This window comes from Lethenteron reissneri, chromosome 53 (genome assembly GCF_015708825.2).
Source record: "Lethenteron reissneri isolate LAM-NWPU_2019-01 chromosome 53, ASM1570882v1, whole genome shotgun sequence".
Taxonomy (NCBI): domain Eukaryota; kingdom Metazoa; phylum Chordata; class Hyperoartia; order Petromyzontiformes; family Petromyzontidae; genus Lethenteron; species Lethenteron reissneri.
Window position 1 is genome coordinate 3,365,182 of NC_083831.1, and position 25,045 is coordinate 3,390,226.

The following is a 25,045-nucleotide window of genomic DNA, read 5'->3' on the forward strand; positions in this document are numbered from 1 at the left end:
GTTCAGAACAAGAAACAGCCTGGACTGGCTTTGACATTCAGTGTCTCATCAATGGAAGCAGGCTTCCTTGAAACGGATGCTTGTGCCAGACGTTTGTAATGCACGAACCCCATACCCCAAGTTAATTGGTTTCCAGGGGAAGGAAATCTTAATTCCTGGAGGAACCGATATCATCCATGGGGAGGAGGATGCTACATTCTCTGATTCTTCCCTCTCCTGGGCCAGTATTTCAAGTCACCCCCACCACCTCTTTTTCATTTTCTTTGATACATCTGAGAGTACAAAGCTTCTGGGCGAGATGAAAACGGTGCCTGCCTCTGCAGTTGCAGAGCATTGTCTCAGCAGAGCACCTGGGAAGCAAAAGGAACACCCCACCCCCCCACCCCCCCACCCCCCATTGATTTTTGCTGATGGGGGAAACGCATCTCGGCTTCATAGCCCTCGGCCGTGCAGGACCTGTAGGCGTCTCTTCTCTGATGCACGCCGCATTGATGACGGCTGTGAGGGCAGCGGACGGTCTCCGTGGTCGGTTGTATGGAATAGTTTAAGGGACGCCTCCAGCCCCACCGCCCCCGCCTCCTACCTGAACGGTGGCCACGCTGATTTCGCGATGGCACAAAAGTGATTGTGTGGACGTTTGGAATGGGATGTTGCTGAGTGGTGGCGGTGGTGGTGGTGGTGGTCACGCTGCTGCTCCTGCTCGTGAGCTGTCTCTAGTCTGGCGCTGTGGAGGCAGCAGCCAGGGTTGGTGGATTACCGCACACACAGATGACTTGTCAAACTCCATCCCCCCCTTGTTCGTCGTGAAGAAGGAGGAAGCGCCATGCATGGAGCTCGCGAGGAGAAGGCGGTGCAGCAAGAGGGCTGATCGCCATCTGTTTCCATCTCCACGGGGGGATTTAGTGTTGTCCCCTCGCACTCGCTCTCGGGTTCTCTCCGTCTGTTCCGGGTTCATTTCACAACGTGCACATTGAAGGCAACGCATCGTCGATTGGCTGAAAACATCTTCTTGGTTCTTTCGGTAAAGTCACGTAGAAGGGAAATAATAAAACAATAAAAATAAAACATAATAAAATAATTCTCACGACGTTTCGGCCACAACCAAGCAGCCGTCCTCAGGTGAAGATCAGGTCTGTCGGGGAGACAGCGTCTGAATGAAACACCACCACGCTTGGAGCGTATATTTAAGCTGGGTTGGAAGGGGGGGAAGGACGCCTACATTTCTCTTTCGAAATCAGCTTAATCCTCCCGTATCACTTGACTTCTGCGCGGCCACGCACACGCCTCGGAATCCCTCCCCTCTCATCTACAAATCTACATTTCTCTATCGAAATCAGCTTAATCCTCCCGTAGATCACGTGACCTTTTGTGAAGCTACCCCCACGCCTCTGAAGCCCTCCCAACCCCTGTGAAAACAGACGCCGTTCTGTGCATCAGCGTCGAGGACCTAGGGCTGCCACGTTCCTCATTCCTCTCCTGACCCTTCGCTCACATTTCTCCGCTCCTTTCCCACCACTCTCTTCCTAATGTAATAAAGGTCGTGGAAGCAACTTCTGGAATCCGGTCTTTATGTGTCTTTCTTTACAACACTCCTTCACGCTGCTGACAGACAGCGTGAGAGGGATAGAGAGAGAGAGAGATGCGCGCAGCCACGTGGCAGCCTGGACCCCCGCTCTCGCGTGGCCTCTCCCTCCGTTAGTTCCAGTTCTGACCACGTGTTGTTCGTCTCCACCCCTATTTAATACCCGGGTCACGTGGTACCTTTCCACCAATCCTGGTTAGCCTCTATGGAATCTTCTAGACTCCATCGTAGGCTCCCGGGACCACGCCTCTGACTCGTCTCCCCATTGGCTGTGGCTAAAGCCAGCAGAACCAATCCTCTACTTACAGATGTCACCATCCCGTTACATCAGGGCCACGCCCCTAGGCTTCCCCCCATTGGCTATGGACCAGGACCGGCAGAGCCAATCATCGTGACGAGTTGTGATTCGTCAGCGACCCGGATATATCCTCACATTACACTAATATTCTCCAATCTTTCTCTTGACTCTGCTCCCCTTTCTCGTGATGGTGTTCTGCGGGTACAAATTTGCAAATATTTAGTTGCCAAAGCCGAAATCGGCCCAAATTGAAGAGCAAAAGCTAACTTTAAACAGAGAGAGTTTGTTTGTGTGTAGTTCTCCTTTGCTGGGCTGTTGAGAATCCGATTTCATCATAACTCAGTCTACAAGAGTCTATGGGCCTCTATGTTAGTCTATGGATCCATGTGTGAGTCCATGGGTCAGAATGTGAATCTATGGGTCTCCATTTACGTCCTTGGGTCTCCATTTACGTCTATGGGTCTCTATGTGAGTGTACGGGTGGAAAAATAGCTATTTAAGCAAGTCATTGCTGACCGGGCAGAGACCATCAACTTTCTGCCATTGAGAACCCGGTTTAAATCACAACTCAGTCCAAAAGAGTATTTTGGTTTCTATTTAAAAATATGTGTCTCTATGCGAGTCTATGGTTCTCTCTGCGAGGCATCGGTGAATGGGCTCAGACTATTAACTCGCTGCCCTTGAGAACCCCGTTTAAATCACAACTCAGTCTATGATAGTCTTTGGGTCTCTATGTGGATCTAAGGGTCTCTATGTAAGTCTATGGGTCTCTATGCGAATCAAACCCCGGGTAAATCTCAGCGGTGACCGGCTCCATCGACCTGCCCTCCGAGCCACCTGGTCGAAACCGCATCTATTCCGATTTTTTGACCCCGATTGTTACAAATATGGCAGCTCGATATCAATGGCAATGAAATCACACACGCGTGCACACGCGCGCACACACGCGCACACGCACGAAATTAATCGGCCCAAACGTGTGATGATTGCGGTCGCGGTCAGCTCCTTTTTAACCTTTGAAGCAATGAACCAACCTGCGAATGGGAATATCAGCTCTACCACTTCCACCCTCCCCCGACTAATCCTGCGAGCATGGATACCCACGAACCACGCGTACTCCATAATATACACTACACTACAGCAGCAGCAGCAGCAGCAAATGCGTCGCATTCACACCGCCGTAACCACGTGCGACGTCTCGCGATGTTGTCGCGGGGTTCATTTTTTATCGAGCTCGTTAAATGGGACGCCCCCCCCCCCCTCCGCTCACGTCCCCCCCCCCCCCGACCCCCCTCACAGCAGCTTGAATATATTTCTATATATATTCCGCTTGAACAAAATAACGCCTTTTAATTACGCGCGTCCGATAAGCAATGGCATTCTCTCTGTTTGCATACCGCTTCGGAAGTGAATTAGGCAGAGAGATGGGGGAGGGATGTGGGGGGTGAACGCAAACAATTCGCTGCCCCGCGGTTTACCGCCGCGATGCCGTGGGGGAGTTGAGGGCCAAGAACATTTTGTCGGCTTTTAAAAATAAACGGATGATTTTTGTATTCGGTTATTGTCGAAGTGTAAAAAGCCCCCCCCCCCCCCATTACCCCCACCGCCCCCTCCCCCCCGCAAACATTTGTTTTACTTCTTACGCCGTTCTAATGCGGCTCATCATCAGCAGCAACCATGATCTCTCCACTGCTAGATGAAGGCGTTCCTCGGCTGGAACCATCTCCCGCTCCATCCACCCTTCCCACGACGCGATTCATCTGGCGCGCCAGCACACGGAGCCGGAATCCATTCACTCCGTCTCCCACTGGTGGACGTCTTTCTCAGGGCGCTCTCTCCTTCGTCGGTCTCGACCCACCGCCTCTCCGTCCCTTCTGGCGGCGTAGCCTGCATCTCTTTCTTCTTATTCTACTTCTTCTCGGCTGATGAAAAGTCAATGTCAAGAATGTGTTTTTTATATTTAATTAAATATGTATTCTTAGGTTTTTCGGTAAAGTCACGTAGGTAAAAAATTAAAATTAAAATTAATAACAATAAAATAAAAAAAAATATATATAATAGTATAATATAATTTAAAAAAATGTACCTACATGACTTTACCGAAAAAACCTAAGAATATGAATCCTTGCAGTCACGAAAGCTTCAAATCTAGAATTAATGAAATCTGGTTCGTCAGTAAGGGTGTTCGTAAGTAAGGGCATTCGTAAGTAAGGGTGTTCGTAAGAAGGGGTGTTCGTAAGTAAGGGTGTTCGTAATTAAGGGCATTCGTAAGTAAGGGTGTTCGTAAGTAAGGGTGTTCATAAGTAAGGCTAAGTCCATCAGCCGCATGATCTTCTGGGGGGCACGTCAATTGAGCAGCAGTGTTGTTTTTATCAGACAAAGGGCAACTCTTGGACCAGCTTTGACACTCAGTGTTTCATCAGCAGGGTCTGGCTCGCCCGAAACTCTCGTGCGCTATGATGGCGAGATTATATCTTCCTCGCCTGATATGTGAGATGTTCTCTTTCACGGGGGTTCGATCCCGACACTGACGCCTGGGTATTTGGAGTTGCATGTTCTTCCCGTGGTAGCGTGAATGTGATTATCTGGATCCACCGCGATTCTCCCACCACATTTAGAAACATGCATTGAAAATATTTAGATTATTTAGATTACTTTGGTGCGGTAAATGTCAAAATGAAGAGGCACTTTGTTGTGCTATCATTTGTTTGCCAGGTCACTTCTGAAAAATAAGCTGGTACCTCATTGGGCGTTGCCTGGTAGAATGGGGATGGTTTCGTTATATTTGTATGTGTTTGGGTGATTCTTTTACTTTTCTTGTACGTTGCACTAATATCATGTTTCGCACTGTTTGTTGTTGAAACGTTTTTACCCCGTGCCCCTACTGGACATCTGCGAAAATAAGCTTCATAGCTCATCAGATTCCTCCCGCAGTTTAGATTAATTAATTCTGATTCTTGTGTACGCTTTCCAGTAATTATCAATGTGTTCTGCATCCCTTCGCTCACCGTTTCTCTCTCGGTGTGATCGCAAAGCATTAATTATCTTCTGTGTGAAAACCATTGAAAGGGGACGCTGTCTGCCTGTCTTGCCTGCCTGCCTGCCTTGCATTGCCTTGTCTGCCTTGCCTGCCTTGCCTGCCTGCCTGCCTGCCTGCTTGCCTGCCTTGTCTTGCCTGCCTGTCTGCCTTGCCTTGCCTGCCTGCCTGTCTGCCTTGCCTTGCCTGCCTGCCTCTCTGTCTGCCTTTCCTTGCCTGCCTGCCTGTCTTCCTTGCCTGCCTGCCTGCTTGCGTGCGTGCCTGCCTGTCTGCCTTGCCTGCCTGCCTGTCTGCCTGTCTGCCTTGCCTTGCCTGCCTGCCTGTCTTCCTTGCCTGCCTGCCTGCCTGTCTGCCTGCCTGCCTGCTTGCCTGCCTGCTCTGCCACGGAGGAGGCTGCCACCTTCACGTTGGCGCGCCGAACCCCCCAACACCTCCCTCCGGGCAGAGGGATGGGGGGGACCTGGGTTCAAGTCCCGGAGGGGGTGAGTGGGGGAGGGGTATAAATTGGGCCTGACCCTATCAACATCGAAGGAGGATCGCTCCGCTGCGGTGACGCGGCGATGTCACCGCAGCGGGGTTATCTCTCCGTGCGCTGGTGTGACATCAACTCTACGAGTCTCCGGTGCGCGCCATCTCCGTTCGAACGTGGCACGCGTCGCCTCTTCTAGGACGATGGGGGCCCCTTCCCCGGGGCCTGTGCGGGGTTTTGTTCGACGGTGCTTCCCCACGCCCGGCCAGGGCGGATTTATGGAGGGCCGGGGGACAACGGCAGCGTGGAAGGACAAAAGTCTGTCGTCGTCACCACCATCGTCATCATCTTCGTCATCATCATCGTCATCATCTTCGTCATCATCATCATCGTCATCATCATCGTCACCATCATAGCCACCATCATCATCATCGTCACCATCACCATCATCGTCACCATCATCATCACCATCATCGTCACCACCATCGTCACCACCATCGTCACCATCACCATAATCGTCACCATCATCATCATCATCGTCACCATCATCGTCTCCATCATCATCATCATCATCGTCACTGTCATCGTCACCATCATCACCACCATCGTCACTATCATCGTTATCATCATCGTCACCACCATCGTCACCGCCATCGTCACCACCATCGTCACCATCATCGTCATCATCATCGTCACTATCATCGTCATCGTCATCATCATCATTGTCATCATCATCATCATCATCACCGTCACCATCGTCGTCATCATCGTCACCACCATCGTCACCATCATCGTCACCATCGTCACCACCATCATCGTCACCGTCATCGTCACTATCATCACCACCATCATCGTCACCATCGTCGTCATCATCGTCACCGCCATCGTCACCATCATCGTCACCACCATCGTCACCACCATCGTCATCATCACCACCATCGTCGTCATCATCGTCACCGTCATCGTCATCATCGCGATCCATGGGGCAGATAGCCCAGGGGTTTCCGCCGCACTCTTCGCGATTTCTTTCAACTTTCCTCCAAAATCTACTCAAGCGGCACAACACCGTTCTGGCACCAGTGGCTCACGTCTTTCTGAGCACCAATCTCTCATGGACAACAACAAGAACAACAAGATCAACACTAGTCCAGCAGGGCGTCTTTAATCTTCGTGTCGCTCTTCTGCCAACCACGTAGCCCCCCCCCCCCCCCACCCCCCAGTAAGACCCCATGACGTTTTGGTTTCGTGCGACATTCGTTTGTTTCTCAGATCGCTTGTCCTGGTGAGGGTCACGGTGGCAGCGTGTTGAGTAATGGCGGTTCAGACCTCCCTTTGCCTGGCGACAGACTCCAGCACAACATTACTCTACACAACTACACTAAGCACTACTACACTATACACTAATATACACTACACTATATACTACTATATACTACTATACTTGACTACACTATACACTACTATACACTACACTATATACTACCACTATACACTACTATACATTACAATATACACTGATATAAACTACCACACCATAGACTACTTTAGACTACTACACTACACACTACTATACAATACTACACTACTATACACAACACTACACACTACTATACATTCTTAATTTTAGAACTTTCGTGACTGCAGGAATTAATATTTGGTTCTTTCGGTTAAGTCACGTCTAAAGATAAAATAATAAATTAAATAAAATAATAGCATACGACGTTTCGATTGCAACACAAGCAATCATCATCAGGTATAATGAAATAGCGACATAAAATCTAACCAGAAAACTATAGACAGACATATTAGCAGACAGATATCACCAAGATATCTGTGATATCTGTCTGCTAATATGTCTGTCTATAGTTTTCTGGTTAGATTTTATGTCGCTATTTCATTATACCTGATGATGATTGCTTGTGTTGCAATCGAAACGTCGTATGCTATTATTTAATTCATTATTTTATCTTTAGACGTTACTTAACCAAAAGAACCAAATAATAACTACTATACATTACGACACTATACACTTCTATACACTACAATATACACTGCTACTATATACTACTATACACGCCGATATACTACTACACTACTTACTGTACATGACTAACACTATATTACTATACACAAACTCGAGCCCTTCCTGGGGAATTACCTGGCGTTCCCAGTCCAGCCGAGCGACATCGTTCATCGTGGTCTTTGCACCCAGACCTATCAGCTGGGCTTTTGAGATTTGACAATATCAGGCCCAAGTTTGGGCACACTAAGACCTCCTTAAGCGATTGAATACGAGCATTCGTATGTATTTGTCCATAGCCGTCAGCATTGCCTCCAAGTCGGCAATTCTGAATATTATATATATTAAAAAAAATAAAGGACATGGCGAGGTCTCGAGCAATTGAGAAATATGGAATCTTCAAGTCCGCCGAGACCACCCACGGCCTCTTATGGCAGAGCAGCCAATCGGAGAAATCCCACTCAGTGGCGCATTTACATTTGAATAGGACGCGTCATCTGCATTGATAGTGTGTCTTCAGCGCTCCTTGTGAATGTGAAAGCTTCGAAGTCGTTTATTTAATTGGCTCGCGAACGACCGGACCCCTTGATTTGAATTTGACAGAAGATGAGACAGAGTGCTTTTCTGACAAGGGTAAATGGTGGTGTCTTTACCCCCATCATAAAAATGTCGAATTTTTTTTTTATTGCCTCAGAGCAACTGATGGAAATTATAACCAAACCACTGTTTGTTTGAGCAGGAGCGTAATGTCAATAAAACAATTAGGACAATAATAATACTAATTACTAGGGATGAAATCAGCTCGTGTGTCCATATCTGAAAATTACCGTATCGGGTTTGACTGTCATGCGATGAACACTATTCTCTTTCATGCAGAGCGAGTGAGAACATGCTGCTGTGAGTGGACCAGATCCCCTGTCGTAATTTGTAAGATTAGTCCGTGATGGTTGATATTTGCTAAATGGATTACACATACACACACACATAGTGGCAATCATTGCCCCTTAGTGGCAGAGTAATTCACGCTGGCGAGCCAGGTGCTGACCGCACAGGGACAGCTGCCACCGGGAGGGGGGGGGTCCCCTAGGCTAGAGCACGCAAGCATTAATCGTGCCCTGCTGGCAGACGAATGCCCGCTTTGTAGGCCGGCTGACGAGTCACCCTGTGCCGTGTAGGCACAGCTGCCGCCGGGGGTGCCCCCTGTCCACGTGCGTTGAGGTTGAGACGCGATGCAAGTCGCCGAGCCGTGCGTGAAAGCGCTCCGAGTCCAATGCTCCAGCATAAAGGAGGGGGGTGGCCTCCGTCGCGAAAACAAATCAGCATCACCATAAGTGGCGCTCCACGATGTCACGTAGGGTGCCCCACGAGTGACCGCACGGATTTAATTGGGCCAGTTTGATTGATGTCGTGAAATGTGACCCAGAAAGTAAGCACAGCATCTTACGCGTCCCACATCACCACCACCGCCGCCGCCGCCTGCTGCTGCTGCTTCAGAGTTCACCTCCCCCCCCACCACCAACCCCTCACCCGCCCTTCCTCCCATCCACCCACCCCCACGGAGCAGTTAAAGCAAATTGCGATGCGCGGTCAATGATGGGAGCGCCGCGCGCCTCCACTCGAGCTCGGCGCGACAATACACGTGTGCGCGATGGCTCTCGGCTCGCGAGCCGCCACAGCTCTGGGAAGGTCACACATACAAAGATAAGGATCCCCCGTGTAGCCTTAACTGACTGTTTGGAGGGCAAGTGCTGTTTGCGCGTAGCACCTATGAAGGCCGGCTCGGAGCACAAGTGGGTTGGGTGGACAGCATCCAAGCCCGGCCGCCTTTGTCTCCCCAAGTGGTGATGTTGCCGGTGCTGCTGTGTCCTGTACAATGCTTGTCCGGCAAAAACAACCCCCTACCTCCTCGTGGTGCCAGACGGCAACGCCGTGGTGGGCAGTGCCGTGGGGGGAGGGCCAATTTAGATTGACCATTCCCCTCACGGCGTTTGAAACCACCACAGCGGCTAAATGGGGGCTCTGGACGGGTGCGAGGGGCTGGCAACCCCTCCACCTTCAATTAATTACCACAAAGCCACGTATAAAATATCTAATTAATACGCTTGTGCCGGAGGCCCCGGGGAGACAGGCGTCTATGACGTCTCCTGGCCAAACCCAATTTGACTGAGCCAGGAGAATAAATATTTACTCTCGGAGCTCCTCCAGAAACAACAAAGAATCACTGAGGGTGGCCACGTAGAATTTTCGAACGCTCACTGCGGAGGAGAAGCTGCTACTCTTCTGTCGGGAGCTGGAACTTTACCGGCTGGATCTCTGTGGTATTCAGGAGGTCCGGTGGACCGGCTCTGGCTTCTGACACCATGAGTGGTGGACAGTCGTCTACTCGGGGCAGGAGACTGCCAAACAACAGGGAGTGGCTCTTATTATGAACAAAATAATGAAGGGGTTGTGGGAGCGTGGTGGTGAGGTGTGGGAAGCAGTACGATCCAGCGGATGCGGGGGCATGTCCTTAACACCAGGACCTACCATGGAGCTGATCTGCCCACTGACCATCGACTTCGACTTGTCTTCTGTAAGATGCGCCTGCCAATATTCCACTCCGGTGGTGGGTGTACACTCAGGACCCCATTCAAACCCATATTGACCTGGTCTCAACTAGCTGATGATAGTTGCAAGCGAGAATTTAATCATCACTTGCGACTGGGGTTAGTATCGTCCCCCACTCCTCCAGATGTCTAGGGGAAATTGGCGAGGTTTAGGACTGTGGCTCATGCAGCTGCAATGGCTTCTTTCGGTATATGGTCCAGACCTCCCCAGAGACCCTGGCTGACAGAGGATGTGTTCAGGCTGGCTGAGAAAAAGCGACAGGCCCACTCTCATCGTCTACAGCATCCCACGTCAGAGAATGAGGAGGCTTACCGCAGCCTTCACTCGGAGGTTCGGAGAGCCGTGAGGCACTGCAAGGATGGGTGGTGGTCACGGGTTGCTGAGGAGATGGAGTATGCCTCAATGGCCCGCGATCACAAATCACTATTTAACTCCATCATAAACGTAACCTGCAGTGCCACACCTATTACCATCATTAGGAACAGGTTTGCAGATTTGATGAGCATTTCTGTGAAGTCCTGGGGGAGGAGAAATTCCTCGGCATGGAAGACATCGTGGGACAAAGTGAGTATGACCCTGCTGAGGCTGCGGTGTCTCAAATATTGGAAGAAGAAGTCACCCCCTGTTAATGGCTGGCTGAGGTGCCATCTGTTGAGAAAGTACTGAAGGCAATCTAGAGTCTGAGACCAGGAAAGGCACCGGGCAGAGATTATCTCCCAAGCGAAATGCTGAGAAAGGGTGGCATTTGTACACGGACTGCCCTACATAACATCATAACAACAGTCTGGACAACTGGATGGGTTCCGCAGGATTGGAAGGATGCCCGGGTGGTCCCCCTCTTTAAGAAGGGGGACCGCACAGATTAACAACAACAGGGGCATCTCACTCCTCAGTGTGCCGGTAAAGGTCCTGGCAAGGATTATTCAACATCGCCTTGCCAGGCACGCTGAAGAAAGCTTGCGGAGCCCCAATGCAGTTTCAGGATAGGGCGGTCCTGCACAGATGCCATATTTTCTGTCCGTCTGCTACGGCAGAGGTGTAGGGAATTCCAACAAGACCTACATCTCTGCATTATTGATCTGGTCAAGGCCAATTATACCATCAGTAGGCCTGAGCTCTGGGTATTTATCCGTGCTTTCGGAGTCCCTGACTCTCTGATCACAATCATTAAGGACCTTCATGATGGTGAGCAGGCCCGGGTAAAACTACGTGGCCGGGAGTCGGAGCCATCCCCGATTCACCTTGGGGTGCGACAGGGATGTCCTCTGGCTCCCATATTATTTAACATATTTTCGACCACGTAGTTCGTGAAGCCTTTGATGGATGTACCGGATGAATTTCCATCTGACACTGATACAATTGGAGGCTGATCGATGCACGGGTGCGGTCAAGTGATGGCTCCGTATTGGTTAACTACGTTATGTATGCCGATGATCTGGTAATTGCAGCTCACTCAGAGGAGGAGTTGGAGGTGCTGCTGCTGAACCTGGAGCGTGCCACTAAGAGGTGTGGCCTTACCATCAGTCCCACCAAAACTAAGCACTTGCCTGGGTATTTTGTACCATCGGCACTCCACCCCCACAACTCCCAATTGGTGATGAGGCAGTTGTGGAGAGAGTTTCCCATACCTGGGCAGTGTGCTCATGACCGGCTCCGGTTTGACAGCAAAGGTCTCACTCTGAATCGGTCGAGCGGCATTATCTTTTCATCGGTTGCGTAACGCTGTGTTGAAACTACCTGGTCTGTCGCTCCGCACGAAGCTTCAGGTCTTCTCGGCCACAGTCATTCCTTCCCTTCTCTGCGCTTGCGAAACGTGGACCCCACTAAAGGAGCATCTTCGCCGGTTGGACACATTTAAGCTGCCCTGCCTACAATCCATCCTGGGTTTAACCAGGCTGGATTGTGTTAGGAGTTCACAAATCATTGAAATATCTGGACAAAGTCCCATCAGCGAGCTCCTCCGGCAGGCAAGGCTGTGTTGGCTGGGTCATGTAGCCCGCAGCGTTTGTTTGGAAAGATAGAAGGGGCTAAACAGGCGCGGCACGGGCTAGAGAAGAGATGGAGTGATGTGGTGCAGGAGGATGTGGAGCTGAGTGGACTTGCCGATGACTGCTACCAGCGGTGTTAAGATCAGCCTCTGTGGAGGAGGCTTGTGAAGGATGCTACTGGGCAGTTGGAGGCAGTCGCCCTCCAACAATAACGGAGGGCGGAGAAGCGACGCTCAATACAATGAGCGAAGCGCTGGGTGGCTAAAGCACAGCAAGTTGGCACAGTAGGGGGCACAGGTGGTGCATCAGCCAGTCATCCCAGTCAGTCGACCCGTGGCACCTGGGTCTACCCCGTGACCTCCTGCCAGCGGGCGTTCGACACTTCACGTGGCCTCAACGTGCACATAGCCTGGCACAGGCGTCGTGGTGACGTCACCACCTCTTCGTGGCGAATGTCGGTTGTTGTTGTTGTACAATGCTTAGGAATCATGAATGAAAAGCGCGATGTAAAACGGAATTATTATTTTTACCACGCCAGACATTAATTTGAGGCTGAGTCGATCTAGGGGAGTCCCAGGGCCGGTTCAAATAGTGATAGGGGTTGGGGTAGTGATAGGAGTAGGAGTAGTGAGGGGGGTGGGTTAAGCCTGGTTGTAGCTCGGTGGTGGAGGGAAGGAGTAACGGCAGGATGGGCGAAGAGATGGGTATGAAGGGAGGAATGGAAGCAGGTTGTAGTGAATATGATCGCTCTGTGTGCTGCATTGGGAGTTGGTTCCGGTGAAGGGGAGCGAGGAGGGAAAAGAAACGAGAGAGCGAGACTGGGTGCAGAGCGGGGGAGACACCGTGAGAGGTTCAGTCGAGTTCGCGAGCGTGGAGGACGCGATGGGATTTATGCTGTAATTGTGATCGCAGTTTAAATGATACATGGATCATGGAGAGAAAAAAAAAACATTTTGTTTGAAGGCAGGAATAGTAGTGAATAATTCATCCAACTCCTGACCATGCACTGCCTCGTTGAGAGAACGGGATATGGCCGAATTTGATAGATAAAATTATTGTATGTCATATCAGCTGCAGCCGAAGCACGCAGCACAATGCATTCACAGATAAAAAAAAGATGAAAAAAATATCTTGAAGTGTTGATTTCCGTCTGAGAAAAGGGATATTGGAATGACATGCTTGCTTTCGTCCGGAATATTTTTGTTTTGGTCACATGAACAAACTTGATCAAGTTCCAAAACATGCCCGAGCCAAATTCGTGGCTAAATCAACATGTCTCTGGTGTGTTTTTTTTCGTGCCAATTCGAAGTAGCCTTTCGTTTCTCTCAGAAAAAACCTTCAGGCAATTTTCGGGGGTGGCTGGAAAAAAAAACTTCTGCTGCTGCTTGCTGCTATGAGATCATCATTAACACCCGCTTAGCGAACACGTGACACGCTTCATGCGCTTTTAAGCCGCTGACAGAAATGTAATTGCTCAGCGTTCTTGCCGCCAACAAACCAACACGCACGATTTTTTTGTTCAGTCTGCTTAATGTCGGTGTCTCGACATAACCTGCTAAGTTTCGAAATCTGTTTGGCTGTGAACGGATGCGTAACCCTGAAGATCTGAAGCATTGGAACATCAGCTGTTTGAACAGAAGGAGTTTTGGATGGGGGATTCGTCACGTTTCTTTAATCTCTCAATGCTTCCTTTACGTGATTTATGCCAGTCCAGTGATGGTTGTGCAGTTTGAAGCAGTCTTGAAAGTTTTTGCTAGTCTGCCTGTGGTGTATTTGTAGTTTCAATGGCAATGTCTGACTTGCAGTAGAGTTGCCTCTTTCACAGAGGCCGAGGCCTAGTGATGTTCGATCAAAGAGTAACATCACGTGCGGATTCTTGCCAAATGATGCACAGATCAAGAGACGATGGGGTCGACCGCTGCAGATGGATGACTGGATCCACGATTGCTTTCATCTGAAAATGAAACAAGCTTATCTTATATAGATTTTTATAGTGCCTTATATTACAATTGGTTGTTTTTATGGCACACTTCTAAAACGTTGAAAAGTTGGTCAACCACTTTTGCTGAAAACAAATTGCTTGCTATGCTATATTTCAATTATTTTAGGACCAGAATCACCCCAAAAAACAAGATGGCTGCCACGAGAAACTTTAAATGCCCGTAACTATTTACATTGAAATAATAATTTTCCACCCTGATATATTGACCCTAGCGGTATTAGACACAAAGACCATGGCTTCATCTCCCACCGTTAAGAAACCCTGGGCCTTTGAAGTTTCATATAGTGGCCATTTTGTTTTTTTTGTTAGCAATTTCTGTCCTAAAACATACAAATCGAGGTTGGAAAACAAATTATTCGGTTTCAACATGAACCCAAAACCATTTTTAAAACTGGTTTTACAACTGTTGCAAAAATATGCCTCCTACATTCACATTTCTTGAGAATAGTCCGAATCCGTTGCTGCTCAATTCCTTTTTACAGCCATGAGCGAGTGGTGAATGTTCGACATTCATAGGACAACCGTTGTAGACTTTCACACAAAGGAGATACTTATTTGCATTGACTTTGGCAGGATGATCAGCTGTGCAAACCCCCAACTATCATAAAATCTACGTGCGGCATTCCAATTATGAGTTGATCGTGTTACACGTATTTGTGTATGTTGAACGTCTTTCGCACCGTACTTAGCCAACTGTGCTAATTGTAGGTGTAGTGTGTAGGTTAGGGTGATGTATCGTGTATAGCGATGTCGTGTATAATAGTGTAGTGTGTAATGTATCGTGTAGTGTATTATAGTGTAATGTATAGTCGTGCATAGTGTAGTGTATAATAGTGTAGTATGTTCGTATGTTGAACTTCTTTTGCACCGTATGTAGCCAACCGTGCTAATCGGATGTGCAGGGGAATCGGAGGTGTATCGGGTGGAGGAGGGTGTACGACACATATTTATTGAGCGATACGACCACCCAAAATAACTATCAATAATCAAACATAGCAATATATAACAAACTCAATCCTGAGAGACTCAACCAATTGTTCTCGCAAACATTTGGATGATGAGCCCGCTCGCTCCACGGCACGAAGCGCAGGGGCCGGATAACGGTCATAGCGATAATAACGCCAGGGCTCTGAGTGCTCCCGACACAGAGCGAGTGAGAGAGAGAGAGCGAGTGGAGAGCGCGAGAGAGATCGAGCGAGAGAGGGAAAGGAAGATAAAGGCACGACGGGGGTTAATATTTATTCTGGAGATTCACCCCGTTTAGAATTGGGCCGCCCCCCCCCCCCCAACCAACCGCGCCCCCCCCCAAAAAAAACAGAACTCAATATCCACGGCTCGATCACGGGCCGCTCCGCGCTTCTCATCCGAATCGCATTTACGCAGCGACGGTGCGCGGGTACAGGGAGAGCGACGACCCCATTACGGGCAGCGACACCGCAGAGGGCCTCCCACCCACCACGCTCCGTCTACATCACACTCACACGCACACTCACACAGCCGCGTCTCGCCACAAGTGGATGCGTTGACCCCCCTTGCTCCAGCTGTAACGGTAATAACGGTGGCAATGTCATATGTTTATCCTTGACCACCCTCGTTGAGGCTCGCGACGTTGAATGATGCCGACGGCTGCCGCCACCGCTGACGACAATGACGACGACAACGCCGATGATGACGACGACGATGATGACGACGACGCGGACGACGACGATCATGATGATAAGAAGACTTCAGTGCATGTGGTATTTGCCGCGACATTCTTATCGCTGCCAGGCCATCATCAGAAAATAAGGCGAAATGTTTCACAGATGGGTAGAGTGAAGATCTAACGATCTTTCTGAGGGGGGGGGCGAGGGGGGGCTTATTTCGTTTATTGGGGTGCAATTGTGAACAAACAGCCATATCCGACATGAACCAGTGGTTTGTCTTCTTCTTAACCTGGGGGTGCACACTGCACCCGCTGGGGGTGCGGGATGCCCTTCATGCGGGTGCGAGACATGGGCAGATTTTTTTTGAAGGTAAATCATCGAAACACACATTAAGCACGGGCATCTGAGTACAACTACGTTGTTTCATCAAACCCTATGTATTAACATTATACATTCTTTTTACGATTCAGCACCAAAGGGGTGCAAAGGCTGCAGTACAGCTTTAAGAAACACTGATCTAATCGGCATTATCATGTGTTCACTGCAGCTCAAAGACTCGGTCCCTACAAGGCGCGTGCATGAAGTTAGGAGATGGCAAGTGTGGTGCTCGACATTTGAAGGTCTAAAAGACCAGAATCAGTGATTTCGCCGACAAAGAGTTTCATATCCGGACAGCAGAGTGAAGTGAAGCTTCTGTCCTGGGAGAAATGATCTGGCAACTGCGGGGGTGGGGTTGGGGGGGAGCAAGGGCATGGTTAGGCGAAGGCGAACATTGATGGCTGTAACCGAACTGATGATCCTCAACGAGGATGAAACTTAGCCTACAGTTCACAATACACGTTTTTTTGGGTTAGATCGCATAAATATATGAAGGTGTCGTTTAAACCGACACCACCCGACACAGCCAATGTGTTAGGTTTGTCACTTAAACAGAACATTTACAATCTGAGTACGACGTTTCGCTAGTAATTACAACGAGCTTCATCAGGCAACGGCCAGATTGAGTTGTAATTACTCTCCAACACACCGGTGTGCTATACTTGTATCGAATTGGCACGTTCCGTTTAAGTGACAACACTGACTAATTGGCTGTGTCGGGTGGTGGCGGGTTTATCGACACATTTATATTTATGCGATCTAACTCAATTGAACCTGTATTTATGGATGATATTGGTTGTGAAAGCCTACGTGTTAAACCAGCCCACAGTTGTCCCTATTTCAATGTGGCCCGTTGGTGGTTGGAATCACAATAGCGGCCGCAAGTTCATCTCTTGCGCAGGTGATCTGGACAAGGCCGATGGGGCATTGTATGTGCAGTGTGGTGGCATGCGTGGAAGGCATACGGGGGGCAGCAGTAACTGCCGATTGGTATCGGCCTCTTCCCCCATTGCAATTGCTCACAACCACCGCAGCGTTAGTGAGCGGCCACTACGGCAAGTGGGTCTCAGACTCGGTAATCTTTATTTTTCCTGGAGAAATCCGATGGGCCGTGATGCCCTCGTGCATGGATGCCGCTGTTTGTAACCAGCACAGCAGCAGCGTACAGAGGCGCAATCTCTGCGTTGTTGTTAAACGCCTCGATGATTGTTCTTGCCAATACTGGGCGACATGTCGCACATTTAAGCAATCCTGCGGTTCATGTATTCGTCGGTTCTCGTCGTCTAAGAAAGATGGGGCTTTGACAGTCGGACACCCCATTGTCTTTTCGCATGATGAAATGAATGCCACGGATGATCATGAATCGCTCCCCTACCGACGCTTCGCCGTGGTCTCTGCGGGGCATCGATTTCGCGGTGTCCCCTGCCAAACGCCACCGTGACCACGCTTCTCCATCCCGCACTTGAGATTGGCATCTGTAATTCGCGGGACTGAGAGCTTCTGCTTTTGTCAGCCGATGGCAATATCAGCCGTGCCGTGGGCTGAAATCCCGGCCCGGGCTTGCCAGGACGGTTAGCGAGCTGCGGTACGAACCTGGCGAGGCGGGTTCGATTCCCGCTCACGGCCAACACCAGTGACGATTATCTGAACCGGTCCTGGGCCTCCCCTAGGTCTACTCAACCTCAAATGAGTACCCGGTGCGGCATGTAAACATCGCCACGAGGGAGACAAAGATGGCCGGACGTGATGATGGCCACCCACCCCCTCGTGTGCTGTGCCGGCCTTCATATGTGCTCGCTAACAGCACTTGCACCAACAGTCTGTTACAGGCTATACGGGAGACCTTTGTCTTTGATGTCTGTGTGCGTGACCTTCTCGCGAGTGCTGTGCCGGCCTTCACAGGATGTTCATTACAGCACTTGCCCCCAGCACCAGTCTGTTAAGGCTATACGGGGGATCTTTGTCTTTGTGACCTTCTCCCAGCAGCGGAGGCTCGCGGGCTGAGAGCTGTCGCGTCCCACGTGGGTTGTCGCGCACGAGCTCCAGTGGAGATGTGCAGGAGCTCCCATCATTGACCGCGCATCGCAATTACTTTAACTGCGACGTGGTGGGGGCGGTGGGGCAGAGGTTAGCACTCTCCTACCTCTCTCATCTCATCTCACTCTACTCCCCACCAGGCACTCTCCTACCTCTCTCATCTCATCTCACTCTACTCCCCACCAGGCACTCTCCTACCTCTCCCCTCTCATCTCATCTCACTCGACTCCCCACCAGGCACTCTCCTACCTCTCCCCTCTCATCTCATCTCACTCTACACCCCACCGCGCACTCTCCTACCTTTCCACTCTCATCTTACTCCACTCCCCTCCACGCACTCTCCTGCCTCTCCCCTCTCATCTCATCTCACTCGACTCCCCACCAGGCACTCTCCTACCTCTCCCCTCTCATCTCATCTCACTCTACTCCCCACCGCGCACTCTCCTACCTTTCCACTCTCATCTTACTCCACTCCCCTCCACGCACTCTCCTGCCTCTCCCCTCTCATCTCATCTCACTCGACTCCCCACCAGGCACTCTCCTACCTCTCCCCTCTCATCTCATCTCACTCTACTCCCCACCGCGCACTCTCTTACCTTTCCACTCTCATCTTACTCCACTCCCCTCCACGCACTCTCCTGCCTCTCCCCTCTCATCTCATCTCACTCGACTCCCCACCAGGCACTCTCCTGCCTCTCCCCTCTCATCTCATCTCACTCGACTCCCCACCAGGCACTCTCCTACCTCGCTACTCTCATCTCACTCTACTCCCCACCACGCACTCTCCTACGTGGACACTCTCATCTCACTCAACTCTCCTCCACGCACTCTCCTACCTCTCCCCTCTCATCTCACTCCACTCTCCTCCACGCACTCTCCTACCTCTCCACTCTCATCTCACTCCACTCCCCACCAGGCACTCTCCTACCTCTCTCATCTCATCTCATCTCACTCGACTCCCCACCAGGCACTCTCCTACCTCGCTACTCTCATCTCACTCTACTCCCCACCGCGCACTCTCCTACCTATCTCCTCTCATCTCACTCCACTCTCCTCCACGCACTCTCCTACCTCTCCCCTCTCATCTCATCTCACTCGACTCCCCACCAGGCACTCTCCTACCTCTCCACTCTCATCTCACTCCACTCCCCACCAGGCACTCTCCTACCTCTCCCCTCTCATCTCATCTCACTCTACTCCCCACCAGGCACTCTCCTACCTCTCTAATCTCATCTAACTCTACTCCCCACCAGGCACTCTCCTACCTCTCCCCTCTCATCTCATTCTACTCCCCACCAGGCACTCTCCTACCTCTCCCCTCTCATCTCATCTCACTCTACTCCCCACCGCGCACTCTCCTACCTCTCTCCTCTCATCTCACTCCACTCTCCTCCACGCACTCTCCTACCTCTCCCCTCTCATCTCACTCTACTCCCCGTCCATGCGCTCTCCTACCTCTCCCCTCTCATCTCACTCGACTCCCCACCAGGCACTCTCCTACCTCTCCACTCTCATCTCACTCTATTCCACTCCACGCACTCTCCTGCCTCTCCACTCTCATCTCACTCAACTCTCCTCCACGCACTCTCCTACCTCTCCACTCTCATCTCACTCTACTCCCCACCACGCACTCTCCTACCATCCCCTCTCATCTCACTCGACTCCCCACCAGGCACTCTCCTACCTCTCCCCTCTCATCTCACTCTACTCCCCACCAGGAACTCTCCTACCTCTCTCTTCTCATCTCACTCCACTCTCCTCCACGCACTCTCCTACCTCTCCCCTCTCATCTCACTCTACTCCCCGTCCATGCGCTCTCCTACCTCTCCCCTCTCATCTCACTCCACTCCGCTCCAACCGAGCTCCTACCCCTCCTCTCTCAGCACACTCTACTACCTGTCTACGCACTCTCCTACCTCGCCATTCTCATCTCACTTGCATGGCTGGCAGGCAGGTGGGTGGGCGTGCGGGCAGGTGAGAGGGCACGCAGTCAGGCAGACAGGCGGGCGGCGTGTGCGGGTTGGCGAGTGGGCAGGACAGGCGGGCGGGTCATCGAGTGAGTTGGCAGGCTGGCATGCAAGTGGGCGGTTGGGTGTGCGCGCAGGTGAGTGACCATGCAAGGCAAGACAGGCGGTCGTGCGTGCTGGCGGGCGGGTAGAGGCGAGCGAGAGTTTGCGAGGTGCGATTCGTCACGGCGGTGCGTGGTGTGGCGTGAAGGGTGCGTGAGCTTCGTCTCTCGTCTATCTCGTATCTCAGCCGCTTCCTCTCCGACGCTGCTCATGCGCCGCGTGCACCGTGCGGCCCCTCCATCCCTAGAAGCGTCCGTGACCCCGTGACAGATGGCTCCGCTGCGCTATCTTACCGGCGTCCACCCCTTCACCCCCCACCCCTTCCACCGCTGCGATAACGGCGATGACGACACGAACGCCCCTTGTGGGATTCAGAGAGCGGAGCAGAGTGATCGCCACGACTCTGGCGACGGAAGAGACTGGGGCCCTGTCATACTCGACGACGAATTGCCAGCAGGTGCGGGTTCAATTGATCGTCACCCCCGTCTGCCATCGCCTGCCTCATCTAGAGCAGTGTTATGAGACCTCCTTTACCAGTTGATTGGTCCACACCCGAGAAAGCTGTCTCGGGTGTGGACCAATCAACTTCAAGGACAGTGCATATTATTATCATTATCAGAGTTTTTTTTTTTTGCATTTTGATTACTGGTGTTGTGGTTTATTGCAAACATGATGCCTTGTATAAAGGTGTCAGTTTTGTACCAGTTTAAAGGGTAAAAACCTACTACTATAGAGCAGTGTTCTTCACTATTTTTCAGAGGGGGGTGGCGGGGGGGGGGGCTCTTTCTCGCATGAGACATCATCATTTGAAACCATTTGGGGGTTTGACAGCAGCACGACAGATGATGATGATGATGATTACGGGGTGGTGTTGTCACTCTTTGTGTTGTGTCGGGGGGGGGGGGGGGCGCATGAAAAGCTACCACGGACCGCAAGTGAACCCTGGTGACCTTGCAATGAAGAACACGGATCTACAGGGTGGAGCGGTGGGTGGTGGTTCGGTTGAGCGCGGCGCTACGAACCCCCGGCGATGAGAGTTCAATTCCCGGCCACGGCTAACATCGTCGGCGAGCGATATCAGGACGAGTTGTTGCCCGCGTGTCCCCTTCACACTGACGCACAGCGTGGGGAAGTGTGGTCGGAAAAAGAAAAGCCCATGGCACTGGGGGAGGTCTTCGTCCAGCAGTTGATTGAGAATGGGCAGATTTTTTAAATTATTATTTTGATAACAAATACAACTACCGCAGAATATCTGCATAATCGCGCGGAAGGAGTGGTGGCGAAGTGGGGGAAGGGGGGGGCAGATGCGATGTCCAGCAAAGAGCGAAATGTGTCTTTGTAATCGCAAACGTGTTCATGTTAGATTTGAAGCTTTCGTGACTGCAAGGATTCATACTCTTAGGTTTTTTCGGTAAAATCACGTAGGTAAAAAAAAAAATATTTTTAAATAAAAATAAAAAAGTAAAATAAAATAAATTATTTTTATTTCAGTTTACTTTTATCAATTTTAATTTTAATTTTTTACCTACGTGACTTTACCGAAAAAACCTAAGAATGTGTTCATGTTACTTACATAAAAGCCCGCACGTAACAACGGCCCTTTAAAATGAACACTCGATAAACCACGCTCCACTTTTACACTCCCGTAGACCACGTGGCTACTGTGTGGCCCCCCCCACTCTGAACCTCTCCCCTCTCACCGCCGCCCGCTGTGAAAACAGACGCCGCTCTGTGCATCAGCAGCGTCGAGGCCTTGATGTAGCCTCCTCCTCCCTGACCCGCATCTCTCCTGGCCCCTTCGCTCACGTTTCTCCGCTCATTCTCCATCCGTTTCCTCGAATTCCCATTTTCTCTCCATCTTCTCTTTTCTCTCGATTTAAAGCTTTCGTGACTGCAGGGATTCATCTTCTTGGTTCTTTCGGTAAAGTCACGTAGAATGGCAATAAGAAAAAAATAAAAATTCAACATAATAAAATATTAAATTTCGATTTAAAGCTTTCGTGACTGCAGGGATTCATCTTCTTGGTTCTTTCGGTAAAGTCACGTAGAATGGCAATAAGAAAAAAATAAAAATTCAACATAATAAAATATTAAATTTCGATTTAAAGCTTTCGTGACTGCAGGGATTCATCTTCTTGGTTCTTTCGGTAAAGTCACGTAGAATGGAAATAATAAAATAATAAAAATAACACATTATAAAATTATTTTATCGCACGGGGGGAGGTCTTTATTTGTATTATTTTATTATTTCCATTCTACGTGACTTTACCGAAAGAACCAAGAAGATTCTCTCTTCTTTCCAGTTCTGTTGTATTTCTCCCACGCATTACATCGTTGACTCTACTCCTCTTCCCTTGGTGCAATCACCAAGGGTAAAGCAACAGTAGTTGCTCGTTATGTACAATTGATAGTATTAAAACTAAATTTTAAAAGTTTCATTTTTATTTGACCGGATAAGGCCCACTGAGTGATATAGCTCTCATTCAGAAGCGACCTGGCCACACATTATAGCTGAACGAAGTGGCTTATCACGAGGAAATGTATAGCAGCCAAAACACCCTAAACACCCTGACGGAGAAAAATCCACGCGACCACGGGGAGAGCGAGAGACACGCAAACTCCAAATACACAGCAGCAGGCGTCAGGGTCGAGATCGAACCCACGACCTCCTGCATACCAGGCGAGGTAGTGAACATCTCATAGCCACCGTGCAAACTCCAAATACACAGCAGCAGGCGTTACGGTCGGGATCGAAACCACGACCTCCTGCATACCAGGCGAGGCAGTAAACATCTCACAGCCACCGTGCAAACTCCAACTATACAGCAGGCATCATGGTCGAGATCGAACCAACGACCTCTTGCATACCAGGCGAGGTAGTGAACATCTCACAGCCACCGTGCAAACTCCAACTATACAGCAGGCGTCAGGGTCGAGATCGAACCAACGACCTCCTGCATACCAGGCGAGGCAGTTAACATCTCGCTACTGTGACTAACTGCGGCGACTTAATAATAAACCTACCACCGTTGCGTCAACCGCCGCGTCGGGGAGGGATGGAATCGAACCGTCGAACCTGTGGATTGCAAGTTGCGGTGCGTTTCCAACCCCATCGCACCAGCGCTGTGGCATTGTCGCTGTGTGTGTGTCTCTCTCGTTCTTTCTCTGTCGTACTTTGTGGGGTGATTCATTTCTTTGTGCCCGACACCCCGAGTGAAACGACTGGGTTAGAAATTCGTTCTTTTCTTTGGCCCCAGACACAGTGGGGGGGGGGGGGGGGGGGGCGGTGCGCGCGTGGTGGGAGCTCCCCCCCCCCCCCCCACGTGGAATTTGTCAGCGTGACCATCCAGGCCCCAGCAATGACAGCTACGGGACGTGGGGGGGGGTCAGACAGATGCCCCCCCCGCCACCACCACCACCACCACCGGTGGGTCTCACCCATCTCCTGCGAGCGGCGATCGTGCCAGCGTGACTTTTCCATTTGCCACGCGAGTTGCTCGTCTCCTCCTCGCCTTCATGCTTTAGTCGCGGGGGGCGAGGGGACGTGGGCGTGGGGGGGTGCGAGTGGGGACGTGCCCCGTGTGGTTTGACGGTGGTGGGGAGGAGCGGTGGGGCAACGGTTAGCGCCGCGCTTCTGCGCTACGAACCCCAGGCATGGCAGAGTCCGATCGAAGCGCGTTCGGACAGCACCGGCGACGATTGTATGATCTGAATTGGTCCTGTGGATTCTCCTAGATGGGTTCGGCCTCAAATGAGTACTTGGTGTGGTCAAAAATAATAATTCCACTTACGTGTCGCTTTGCGTCAATGGACTCGAAGCGCTGCACAGGACACAGCAGCGCCTACAGTTCCTGGTGTGGTGTGTTATAAACATCACTACTTGGGGAGACAAAGGCGGCTGTGGGTGGTGCTGGCCACCCACCACGTCGTGTGCCGTGCCGGCCTTCATATGTCCGACTCGCTAACAGCACTTGCCCCAACAGTCTGTTAAGGCTATACGGGGGGTCTTCGCCTTTGCGTGTGTGTGTGTGAGCGCGCGTCACATCGGAGCTCCGGACATAATAATACAAAAATGGTAAAAACCTTTTGCTTTGTGTGTACTTCTTTAAATACACGCGCGTATAAAGTTTTTTTTTTTTCGCGCGCTCCAAGCACATTTGCGCCTTAACGCCGATTAGGATGAAAAACAGCAAAAGCCGGGGGGACTCGAGCCAAAACGCGCTTAGCCCGCGCGCATTTTTCGCCACGATGGCTGGAACTAGGGCTGAACGATTTGGGGAACATGTTACATTGCAATTTTTCTGACAGATATTGCGATTAATTTTTTTAAAAAGTCAAGCTTCAGTTCAATATTCACTGTGTAATAGATTTAAAATATGGGATGAGGCATTACCACGTGATACCGTCAAAAAATGAACTGCTCTATATATTCTAATGGAAGGATGACAATTTTAAAGATATACATTTCTTGCAACATGTATTTATTAACATGTTTTAGTTGAAATAGAACAATCAAACATAGAACAATTGTTAGGTTAAATAAATAAAGTTATAATAATAAAAAAATAAACAATCCCAATAAGAAAGTAATAGGACTTTTCAAATCGCAAAAAAATCGCAGCCTTTGCGATTTTGATAATCGCATTGTTTTCAAAATTGCGATCAATCGATTTGAAATCGATTCATCGTTCAGCCCGAGCTGAAATGCGTCTCCCGCTACGCCGCGCAGAATCTCTCACATTGCGCCGTGTCTACAGTTGCAGCAGTTGCAGCAGCAGCAGCAGCAACCGCTGTGACGGTGAAGCATAAAAGGCATCAAAAGCCGCGTGCGTGCGCGTTCGCTCTCGCTCGCTCGCTCACGCAGACACCGACACACAGATAAGAGCAGACAAAAGCAGAGGTCGCCCGTGTA